At 38.1% G+C, this 12,316-nt stretch overlaps 1 non-coding gene and 1 pseudogene across 1 annotated transcript; one reads left to right on the top strand and one right to left on the bottom strand.

The window, feature by feature from the left end:
• The first annotated feature begins 4,153 nt into the window (after positions 1 to 4,153).
• LOC111736422 lies at positions 4,154 to 4,272 on the top strand (annotated as a pseudogene).
• Positions 4,273 to 11,895: 7,623 nt separating this feature from the next.
• LOC111736381 lies at positions 11,896 to 12,014 on the bottom strand. Its single transcript, XR_002779171.1, has one exon. It is a non-coding gene; the product is annotated as a 5S ribosomal RNA (ribosomal RNA).
• Positions 12,015 to 12,316: the final 302 nt, after the last annotated feature.

Genomic DNA, 12,316 nt, shown 5'->3' with positions numbered 1-12,316 from the left:
TGTGTGTGTGTGTGTGTGTGTGTGTGTGTGTGTGTGTGTGTGTGTGTGTGTGTGTGTGTTACTACATTGCCTGTATATTTGGGGAGGCCAATTCTAAGGAACTTTCAGAAATAGTGCATCATGATGCTGACCCTTTTTCTTCTGCTGTAAGCCTAGGAAAGAGGATCCTGCATCTTTCACGAGACAACCATAATCTCTCACCCAAAAAACAGCTTAGTACAGGGTGGCCAACCAGGCTGGCTTGCCAGAATGGAGAAGTATCTGGGATGCAAGCCTTTCAACACTGAAACCAACAAAGTCCTAAGCAAACCAGTACTGGTTGGCTCCTGCACCATCACAGTGCCTCCAAACAGGTCTGTGCTCATTCACCTGTTGTATCACACTACAACCAAAGCAATTTTTTTCAAAACAAAAATCGGACCTTGTCACATCCTCACTAGTCACACATAGTCAAAATCCTTCAGTGGCAATCTTGCTCTTTCAACAGATTTCAGCCCTTAAAATGACCTGAAAGGCCCTCTGTGAGTAGAACTCTACCAGTTTTTCCAGCTTCATTTCTTACTAGGCCCCAGCAACAGTTGCCTTTCAGTGGCTCACGTGCAGGCCACTCCCTCCTGCCTTGAGGGCTCTGAAGATGTGGTTCCCTCTATACAGAATGTGACTGCCATCCCTCTTTCACAAAGCTAACTCATAATCATTTTTAATATCATAGTTCCATCACCATCACTTTTTCAGACAAGTCTTTCCTGATTTCAAATAGACAAATCCCCTCTTCAGTGCCCTTTTGCTGTCAGAGCCACTGCTATTGTTGCCCATATCCTCTCAGCAGCCACCTCCACACACTGAGAGCTACTGAGAGCAAACACCTGTGACTTTCTGCCCGATGGTTTTGGTTTGCCCAAAGGAGCACCCTCACCTGCACGTGGGCTGGTACCAGAAGAGATTAGAGTGATAGGCAGGAGATAGATCAGGTAGATTTTGGGGGCCATGATACAGAATCCAGATTTTATTCTAAGTCCAATGTGAAGCTATTTGAGAGTTTTTAGCTGAGGAAACATGATCTGATCACATTTTTAAAAGGTCACTTGGGCTGCTAGATGGAAAATAGACTGCGAAAGGGCAGGCAAGGAAGCAGAGAGAGAGAGAGAGAGCAGTAACCCAAATTATGACTCTAGAATGGGAATCATTGTGGAAGTATAGCTGAAATCATAATAAAAAGTAGCTATTTATAGCACTGCATATAAAGCCTTCAAGTTTACAGTCAGCTCCAGACTAACAGCTCACCTGAGAAGGCCCTCTGAAGTCTGTTTCATTCAAAATGGTTCTTGGGAGGGGGTTAAAAATATTACTCTTTTCATGTATGAAATAGGGATAAACATACAGTACATAACTAGATATACAGTTTACCTAGTACTAACAATTCATGGGGCGGGGGGGAGGGCAATTAGGGAAAAGTCTAAAGGAGAGGAACAATGAAAAAAAGGTTGAGAAGCACTGTTCCAGAATATCAGACAGGCTGTAGGCTCCTTCTTAGGACCATTAGGTGCTCTTAAGCTGGCCTGGAATGGCCCCTGGCCTCCTGGGGACCAATAACCCTAAAACTGCCCTGTCACCTCATATTTCCTCAGAGCTGTACAGACACTGACTAATTCACCTTCTCAATGGGAAGATGGCCCAGTAAGATATAACAGTCATTTGCAAGTCAGCCTCTCTAAACACAGATACTCCAGTGTGGACACTCTCAAGAAGAACAAGTGACGGGAGGACGTTTCAGCAGTTGCATAGGGTAAGGCAGATACTGTGCGTCTCAGCAGGATCTCTCGTCCTGTGTTTCATGTTTCTCTTTCTATCAAGACTCTTCCTACCCCTTACTTGATGAATCCCTATGCTTTCAGCAGAGCCCAAGTACAAATGTCTCCTTCCCCTTAGAAATCCAGGCGAGATATTCCTTTCTTTGAGTGTCCAGAGCACTTTGTAAAATTATATTAATGCCATTTATTTCTTGAGCACTTGGGGCAAGCATTCTGCTAAACATTTTACCTATATTTATTTCATATACTACTTCTACTATTAATTCCATTTTACAGATAGCAAACTGAGGCTTAGAGAAGTGACAGAGCTTGTTCAATGTCAAATAGCCAATAAATAGTAGAGATAGAGTCCCAAGCAGCCTCTTAACCTCTAGACTGTATGCACATTATTATATGACTCACCCCACTGTATTATAATCAGCAGTTCATGTGCCTCCTTCCTCTATTACTTCCAACATAAGTGACCCAGGTCAGATTTGTGAAACAAGAATGAGTTTTACAATCAAATCCTATTGTATAAGTTTGGGATATTACTTACTGAGACTCAGCTTCTTCTATAAAATGAATACAATAAATGCCTACTTAATAGGTTTGTGGAGATAAAATTAGACATAACTTTTAATGCACTTACCACAGTTTCTGGCGCATTAAGGCCCATTTGATTAAACAAATATTAATTGAGGGCTTATAAAATACCAGGCTGTAGGATGGGCACTGAGATAAAGACAATTAAACAGCTGTCATGGAGCTAACACACTAGGAAGTTAATATATTTTGGTTGCTCTCACTTCTTGAAGGCAGGGACTATGTGTTATTCAACAGTAAATTTTTAAACCTCGGTGATGCCTCAAAATAGGTACTCAAAAACTTTTTAGTGAATGAATAAAAATGGTTTATACAGTTTCAGAGCTCTATGTATTAGGGATTATGAATGACTGTGTCAAGTAAATGGGTTGATATTTATCAGTCAGTAAAATAACTAAAATAAAGCTCAAGAAATCACATACAGCATCTATACACATTAAATTCATTTAAGCATAGAGCTACTAATAAACAACTCTTAAAATTAATTTCTCAGAGCAAAATGGAATATTGTAATTTGAACAATGTATAAATAATGATACACTTAATAATATCCAGGAGGTGGGAACATGAAGAGGGAAGTTACAAAAGTGTTACTCGTAAAAAAAAAAAAAAAAAGTATACTGTCTAAAGAGGAAAATATTAATAAAACAGCTATATAATTAATGACAATGACTCAACCTCTTAATATTTTTCATGATATTAAGCCATAGAGAGATTTTCTAAAAGAAATAATATATCTTGAAATGAAGTAGTTACTAGGAGTTTGACTATTCTTTAGTTTCAACTCAGTTTAATTTCTTGAAAAATTTTTAAATGAATTATTTTTGTTATAAATAGCATCTCTATTCAATTTTATAAAAGTATTTCTATCTAAACATCTATCCATCCTAGATAATATCTAAAATGATGATGTTCATTTAAGGTTAACAATGGGAATTGTAGTATTTGAAATGATTTTTAAAGGTTATTATTTTTGTAACTTTCTGCCATGTTTGAATTCTCGATAATCAACAAATATGATTTTTTAAAAGTGTGTACACTAAAAACAGAGGGAGAGAATATGCCAAGATGTAGTTAATTCTTCCTGGTGGAAATGTAGATCATTGTTTTTTTCTACTTTGAACCTTTTTATATATTTTACATTTCCAAAAATGATTTTAAAGGGCTTTACATCATAGTCTACATTCAGTATTATGTTTCTTTCCTTTCCAGTTAGACTTTAAAAAATACATTTTTTTACTTATATTGCAAATGGTATCTTTAAAATGACTTGAGAATCTAATTTACAAAGCAGAAAAGACCAAATTCTTTTAATGTTCTTTATAAATGCCATCCACTTAAATAAATAGAGAGCTAATGAATGGCTATATATGTATGTTTACATTTTTAAAGGTTTTTACATGAAGAAGTGCAATTATGAAGGAGATTATAAAAAGCTTCATGACATCAGTCTGTGTCTGATGGAGTCTTTAAGACCAGGATTTCAAACTAAGTGGCTTTCCTTGTCCCTTCGTGTTTAAGACATGCTTATTGAATGTCAACATCTGCTTGCTGTGGTAAATGAAAACTAGAATAATCAAGTTATTGTCCTTTAGTTAAGAAAAAGAAGATGAAATATACAAATGGTTACATAGTTGTTAAAGGGACTAACTTATGTGAGATGTTTGGGGAATGGTAGATAAAATATATGAGCTACCTGTTTAGGTTTTGCAGAAGGTGCCATAGTAACATTTTTTTCATTTATAAAGGTTTGAGAAGTCTACAACCATGCCACCCTGAACAAGCCCAATCCCGTCTGATCTCGGAAGCTAAGCAGGGTCGGACCTGATTAGTACTTGGATGGGAGACCACCTAGGAAGACCAGGTGCTGTAGGCATAAAAAATAAAAAATAAGGGATTGTAAGCTGACAAGGTCCTTGCAATCTGTGAGGTCAACCAAGGGTTGCCTTGCGAAAGAAAGAAATGAAAGAAAAAGAAAGAAAGAAGGAAGGAAGGAAGGAAGGAAGATTTGAGAGAAATGTTTGAGAGAAAAGTTGGGATTCTCATTTATTCCTTAGAATAATTCAAGATATCTATTCAGTTTCAAGTAACCTAGAATTCTAGGGACAATAGAATTCAGAATTCCTTAGGTTTTGTGTGATTATTTTACTATTACCCAAAGTTTTCTAGTCAGTGAGCCATCTAAATGTAAAACCTTTAATCATCATCAATTCCAATTCAAAGAATAGAAAACAAATTGCATTTTCTGTAGCATTGTGTCAAAATGTGGGTTGGTATTTTTCTAGCCTAGGAGTTAATAATATTCATAGGGAAGATACTGGAATCTTAGATTTAAAGAAAACTTAGAATATCCATTCCATTCCATCTCCTTCCCAAGGCGGGACTCTCTCCCTCATTGTAATCTTAGTGAATGGCCATCCAGTCTCATCTTGAACACTTTCATGGCAAGGTGTTCTCTGCCCCACAAGGAAACCTCATGGCATTCCAGACAGCCCTGAATGTAAAAAATTATCCCTTATTCTGAGCCAAAGTGATTTCCATTAATATCTTTTCACTGTTGTTTATTCTTACCTCCAGAGCTGCAGTGAGTAAATCCAACTCCTCTCCTAGCCAACAGTCCTTTAAACACCTTAAAGCCAGTCCTGTTTCCTGATACAGCCCCTCATCCTGAGTAAATCACCCTGGTCCCTTCAGCAAGCCCTCAAATGGAAGTGCTTCCATCCTCTAAAGCCTTATACGTCATCTGAATGTTTAGTGTGTATGGCTCTACTACAAAACAGTGCCCATGGATAAAAACAGCTCCTAAAGAATGCCAAAAGTTGTTCCAAGATCACAAACACACTTCTTGCAATAGTCACTTTAAATCATTAGATGGACACGTCTTAAATAGCTAGATTCTATCTTACTATCTCTTCACCTATCTTGAGTTTCAGTTTCCTCTTTGCCGTGTTTTTTTGACTTTACAATTTTGAAAACCATTCTTAAATTACTTTTGTTTGCAAGCAACTGAAATTGATTTTGTCTTCCTTAACAAAAAGAGAAGCACCTCCAATTTCATGAAATTCATGGGCAATTTCATGAAATCAGAGAAAGAGTTGAAAAGCCAAGAGCAGGAAGAACAGGAAGCAGAGCCTGCCAGTGGCCTCTGGAGCAAGGATCCTACTCCATCTCCCTGGGGCACTTCTCTTACTGTGACTTAATTCCAAGGATTCTTAGTCACTACAAACCTTCAATCCTAAATTCTAAGTCTTGGAGAAGAAAATCCAACTGACTCAGCTTGGGTGAGATAACTGTCCCTGGTTTAAGTAGCCCTGGCCAGGGACTTAGTGGGGGTGATTTTCAGAAAAAGGAAAATGGTCGTAAACAAGGCAGATATCCAAAATTACTATTACTTCTAAAGGAAAGTAATATTCAGAAATATTAACCTATGTTTCTTATTATCTCTCCTTGTGTTTTTCCCTGTTGCCTAACCCCGCCAAAAGGCAGGTATTTGGAAATTGGTGTTCACTGCGCCAGGCAAGCTATGTAACAAGAATAAAAAAAGAAATAGCCTGAGAATATTTCTGAATTTTGTTTTCCACAATCCTAAACTCTTAAAAGAACTCCGGTAATTTCTTGAGAGAAGTAAAAAGGAATTGAGATTTACGGACGTGAAGAATCTTGAAGAAACATGGAGCAATATCTCCCCAGGGCTGTTGGGAAAGGAGGGAGGTAGGTTTATGGATTTTGGAGGAGTGGGAAGCTAGGCTCTACTTCCTGGCAGTGTATCCAGAAAGGCCACAGGACCCAGAGCTGTGTGTACATCTAGGCAGAAGGAAGCATAGGAAATGTCACCAAAAGATTTCTGTGGCCCAAGAATGACCTAGATATCTGCAATGAAGGGAACTATGTGAGTGGAAATCCTGGGTGCTACAGTGAAACTTGCGTAGTGAGATGCATTAATGACCATAGGGTCCCCACTCCCAATGCTGCTCTGTTATGCCAGCCCCCTGGCCTGGACACAACTCTGGGGAGTGGTGTAACTCTAAGAAGGACTGAGGGTAAGTCTTCTGCCTTCCCAGAAGGACGACGCTTGAAGCACAAATGAACATGGTTTGTAAACAAAATAAAGAAATTAGATATTTTTTACATACCTATCTTTGCAGATGGAGATTCTTATCCACTAGACTTGAATGGAAAAAGGCACAAAATGAGAATTGAGTGGTTCTGCTTCCCCTCTCTCTGTGAATATGAACTCAACTTTTTCAAAAAACAGAATCTGTACATCATGCACTGATTGTCATGTAAAAAGCCCTCTTTTATAAAAATTGGCTTAGCAATTTTTTCCAAATCTTCTTCCTTCCTCTTCATGACCTTACTTTTCTTGATGCTATTTTCCTGAGTCTATGTCATATCTCTATATGTATAGTCTTAGACCATATACCCCTTCTCCTCTCTTCTGTGTATTTCTTCCTTCTTAGATGTGGTTCAAGAACAAGCCCCCTATTCAACCTCTTTAAAGTCTTCAGCTACCTCTCCCTTTGGCCTTGTCATTTGCCCAACTAGTGACTATATTTTGTTTAACTTATTTAAATTTTTTATTTATTTTGGTAAGAACACTTAACACGAGATCTACCCATTTAACAAATTTTTAAGGGTACAATACAGTATTACTGACTATAGATACAGATTTTTGTTTATCTTAACAAATTCTACATTAGTGAAGATCCTAAATTTATCTAATGGTACTGCAATTTGGCAGCTATTGATGTTTCAACCAAAAAAAAAAAAGGACAAAGTCACCCAAAAAACTGAATCTGAGAGTTAACTATCCTTTCATTTTAGTAGTTGGCACGGCTGTTACTTCCCGAAGAGAAGTTGAGTGATGTAATGAACAAAGCCCAGGGAGTCGGGTGACCTGGATCTATTCTTGACTGTGCCACTGACCATGAGTGACCTTGGGCAAGTCACTTTTTATCTTCCCATCTCAGTTTTCTCCACTGTACAACTAGAAAAATATCTTGTCATCTACCTAGAGAATAATTTAGGTACAAGAATTATAGAGTAAGAAATAAAATAATGCTTCTTAAGAAAACGGTAAGTTTATTTTTTTAAATCTGCCACAGTTTCTCTTATGACAGTAGGGTTATCACGGAGTTTTAGTTCTTCAAATAATCATAAAAATTAGAATTAATCTATATTTTCAGAGCTTAAAAGAATTCGAGACCAGCTATGACAAATCAGAAAGTGACCTTGACAAGAAGCCAATAGCCCCTATTACTTGTGATATGTTCTAGTCATAGTTGGTGGTTGAGTGGGTAAGAAAGAGTGGATTTGAAAGTCCGGTTGGTCTCCTTAGGTAGAAGATGCTACAACAGAAACAGAGATAAAAGGAGAAAGAGAGATTGGCAAATGCGAACAGGACAGCTGCCAAGTCTATAGATGAATTCTGTTTTCTGCAGACCTGTGGGCTGTTAAAAAAAATTATTTGCAAAACTTTCCAAATATGAGCTAGGCTTAGAAAAATTTCTAAAGTGGCTGTCTTTATCTAAAAAGAGAAAGGATAATCATGTTAATGTCTAAAAAAAGCAACTCTTACTTTTCATTACATCCATACCCAGGATACTGCACTATATTTATGGTTTAGCCTGATTTGAAAGTTTAAAATTTTTTTAAGCCAAGAATGTTCTCTGTGGCTTACTAGGTAGGGCATAAGACAGAAGGTAGAATGCAAAGCCAGCAGGCAGAGTAAATACTACCCAGATTCCATTTGCTGCCATACTCTGAAGCAAGTACATTGACTTCCTGAGCCTTGATTTGCTCATCTGTACAAGAGGTATAGCACCATCTATATACTGCACAGAGATACCTATTGACGGATTAAGTAACCAAGAGAAGGAGCTTGAATCTCTTGTTTTAAGCATATGATGGACACAGAGGGAACATATAACTCATGCTCACTACCTGTCCTCGGAATAGATTTATAGGGCATTTTTCTCAGTATAGACTATCAGTTATATAGACTCCATGGTGTAACAGTGAGAAATTGACTTTATTAGTACTCACAGGGCCAAGACCATAGGGATGAGCTTTCAATCAGTGAATAGATCAAAGCAGCAATGCACACTTTGGAAATGGTGACAAAGATTTTACTTACTGCCTCCTAGGAATTGAACACATTTAATGTAACAAAATTTGCCCAGATGTAATTCTTACAGAGGAGAAAGATCATTAAATGCTAAAACAGCAACTGTCATTCCAAAATACTTTCCCCATCCTAGCTCAGCAATCTAAACTTAGAAGAGCAGACAAGCTGTTCCTGAATACTTAGAGAAGCCAAGACAATGGAAAGAGCTCTTGGGGACCATGAAAAAGTACATGATCATCTGTATGCTGCTCAGATGGGTTCTCTCTCAGTCATGGATGATGTCATTCTTAAAGAGAATTTCACTGGAACAATGAAATGTGCAAATGTCGAGGTTTTGGAAACTACAGCTTCTCAAAATTACCATGGCGAGTGGATCACTGGGGTTAGTTTCTCCTAATAAGAAGGCAGGTTCTGAGATCTCTCTGAAATCCCCATATTTTTTCTTTCATGTTTAACAAAAGAAATCATTAGAGAAAGCATCTGAGCATGGATGAGTGTGGACAGATACTCATGTGAGTAAAAACAAGGCAACCAGAGCTAAAGAGCACCCACACACTGCTCTGTTAGAAGGATTTTTTAAATATTAGTCTGCAGGTCATCTTGTGTTCTCTGTACTTCTTTCACAAACACGTGCACTAGAGTACTCCTACTGGGGTATTAGTACTAGTACCTTCACAGTAGCAACAAAAGAGTTTCCTGCCCTGCTTTAAAGCCTCATCTACATTCCTCAATTAGCCTTCTGGCTGCACTTGCTACTTGTTCATTAATGCCCAGATCCTGATGACCAAAGTGAATATTAAAATGTCCTGCTATCCTGTGTTCCTGTTGTTGTATAGGCCACTCAGAAAGTTCTCTGGAACATGCAATGCCTTCACCAGAGACATTCGAACTGCAATCTGAGAAGTGTATCAAACTGTCACTGCTTTTCCTCACTCCAGCATCTAAGGATGTTTCGAGGCCAACATACAGAAATCTTGACTGACTTCACTCTGGACCAAAAATCTGGGAAAATAGTTTGTTCCAACCATTAACCTTTGTTTTTCTTTTGTTTCCATAGAAACTCCCCTATTAAGTGCCTGATTGCTCACATTACTGTTAAAAAAGAAAGAGGCCCAAAATGGAGTCACTTGTGCTAAGGCCCACATCACCAAACCAAGACTTAATATCTAACCTAAGGGCAGTTTCAGCTTCTCCCATGACTATAATCTTAACCAGCCATTCTGGAATTATCTGGTCAGCACTAGTGAGGTAATGTGCCTGATAGACCGCTGTTGTCTCCCAAAAGGAAGGTGACCTTGCCTGAAACAATTCACTCTTTGCTAGAATAACTTCACTGCCCTGCCTCCTTGTGCCTATAAAAGTCTTCCTTTTCCTATAGCTCCTCAGAGCTCCATTCTATTTGTCAGATGGGATGCTGCCCAATCCATGAACCATTGAACAAAGCTAACTAGACCCTCAAATTTACTCAGTTTAATTTTGTTTTTATACACCATATAGAGGCCTAGCATAGGTGTGCCTTTAACTCCTTCCTACAATACTGCCTTCTGAAATGAGACACAACAGTTCAACTGGACTGACTTATTCCCAGGATTGAAGAGGCTGATTCAATGAAATGGGCAATGCATTTAAATTTGCCATTTTTTGCTTTCCCATCTTTGTTCTAATCTATGTTTGTTTTTTCTTCTCCTTTGCAGATCTCTTATCTTGCAAACCCTAACCCCGATCCCTTTATAGCTACCAGCCTGGCTTTTGATTTATGAAACTTCTGGGGGTGGGGAGGTAGTTTCAAAGGGCAGAATGAGGAGGTGCCAGAATACATTACCCCAAAATATGCCTCTTTAGCATATGGATTATTCTGAGCTAAAGGCCATGGAGAACCAGGAGATGCAAGAAAAGCTCTAAAAGCAGTGCACAAGTTTTCCTTTTGCAAAGGAAATTTACATTTATAAATATATCTCCATTTGTAAAAAGTAATTCCTCCCAGACCAAGAAGAGGAGAATTCTTAATAATTCTTATCAATGGAGGAGATAAATAACTTAAATCTGCATAACTAACTTACTAAACACTCCTTGTTGGTTATATTTTTTCCGGTCACCTTTCATAACTTGCCTCCTCTACAGAGAAGCTCAAGAAACTCCTTTTCTTTTAGCCTAAGATAGTATTTAAGCCCAAGTTCTAACCACCCCTTGGGGTTACTCATGTCTGGGTACTCCCATATGTAAATGTGTTGCACTTAATAAACTTCTGTTATAAAAAAAAAAAAGTCCTGCTGACCTCTAAAATATTTCTCCCAATAGCCTGTGACACAGAAGACCAAGGTAAGAAAGTGTTCAATTTAAAAGATGTTAGTCTTTAACAGTAATCTATGACTCTTTAGAAAAGAGAAATAGGTATAGCCCTAATAAAATGGCACACAATATGGGTCAGTTTTGATTAAGGTAAGGAAATAGATGAATTGGTTTAAAAAAAAACAAAAACAAGAACAGAAAAACAAAACAGAACAAAACAAAACAAAAAACAAAAAACAGCTAGTAGCCTGATTCCTGCAGATGTGAATTACAGAGGTCTTGGTCATTTCAGGAAAGTGGTGAGGTAAGAGGGCCTAAGGGAAGATGTACTCTTCCCCCTTCCTCAGCCTCATACATATACCATGGCATCATATATTCAAAGCCTAAACAAATAAAGAAATACAGATTACTAAGGGATATGTTTTACATCTAGTTAGAGAACTTGAGAAACCTAAGTGGGAGAAAATGCTCCATTTCCCAGAACCTTGCCTTTTATAAGTTGACAAGGTAAGGAGATTTGTAGCCTTCTTTCTATCTTTCTACTTTCATAATTATCATATTACAGAGCACACAAATGACTGCTTTGTCAGCACTTCTACAGAGACACTAAACACAGGGATGTTTCAATTCCCTCACAAGGCCAGCCTGTTGGTGCAAGCTCATATTTGCTCCACGAGGATACAATTCCCATGGTTTAGCATCTCTACAAGATCAAGCAAATCAGATTAATGGTTATAACTCTGTCAACACACAAGCTGGGACCTGCTGAGAATAGAGCTGATTTTTAATACAGAGACTATGTGCATCTAAAAATAATGACTCCTGTTAAAACTAAGTCCCATCAGGGAGTATGAGTAACCCCCAAACATGGTCTGAAAAAAGTGAGATCAAGGTATATTATTAAGTATCGCCAATAAATTTTCGCAGTTGTACAAGAAAAGTTTTAATAAGAAAACCATTAAAGGCAAGCTCATCTAAAACACACCTTTATCTGGAATGACATGCACGACTACAAAGCTTGAACACAACTGGACTTTGAGAAGATAGAAGCAGAAGAAATACATTCTATCTTATTTTTTTTTATGCCTACAGCACCTGATATTCCTAGGTGGTCTCCCATCCAAGTACTAATCAGGCCCGACCTTGCTTAGCTTCCGAGATCAGATGAAATCGGGCATGTTTAGGGTGGCATGGCTGTAGACCACAACTAGACTTTGAATCACCATATATGAGGTAGGAAAGAAGTGTTTCTGAATCCTCTATCAAGAATGTTTACTATCGTCATATCAAATTCCAATCTGTTCCTATTCTTCCCATTCCCCTTCCTTTGGGGACAGCTCCACCAATTTTATATCTAGAAGGAAGAGGACCAAGATATGAGATCCAACCTCAGACATTGATAGTGCCAATGACAGGACTCCATTACTTTGGTCAAAGCAGGTTAAGCCTGTGTCCATGAAGAGAGCAATCACAGTTATTTCCTGAGATTCACCTTGCTGCTAGA

Source organism: Pteropus vampyrus, unplaced genomic scaffold (genome assembly GCF_000151845.1).
Source record: "Pteropus vampyrus isolate Shadow unplaced genomic scaffold, Pvam_2.0 Scaffold19, whole genome shotgun sequence".
Classification (NCBI taxonomy): domain Eukaryota; kingdom Metazoa; phylum Chordata; class Mammalia; order Chiroptera; family Pteropodidae; genus Pteropus; species Pteropus vampyrus.
Note: the sequence above shows the minus strand (reverse complement) of the source record. Positions and strands in the feature narration are given on the sequence as shown.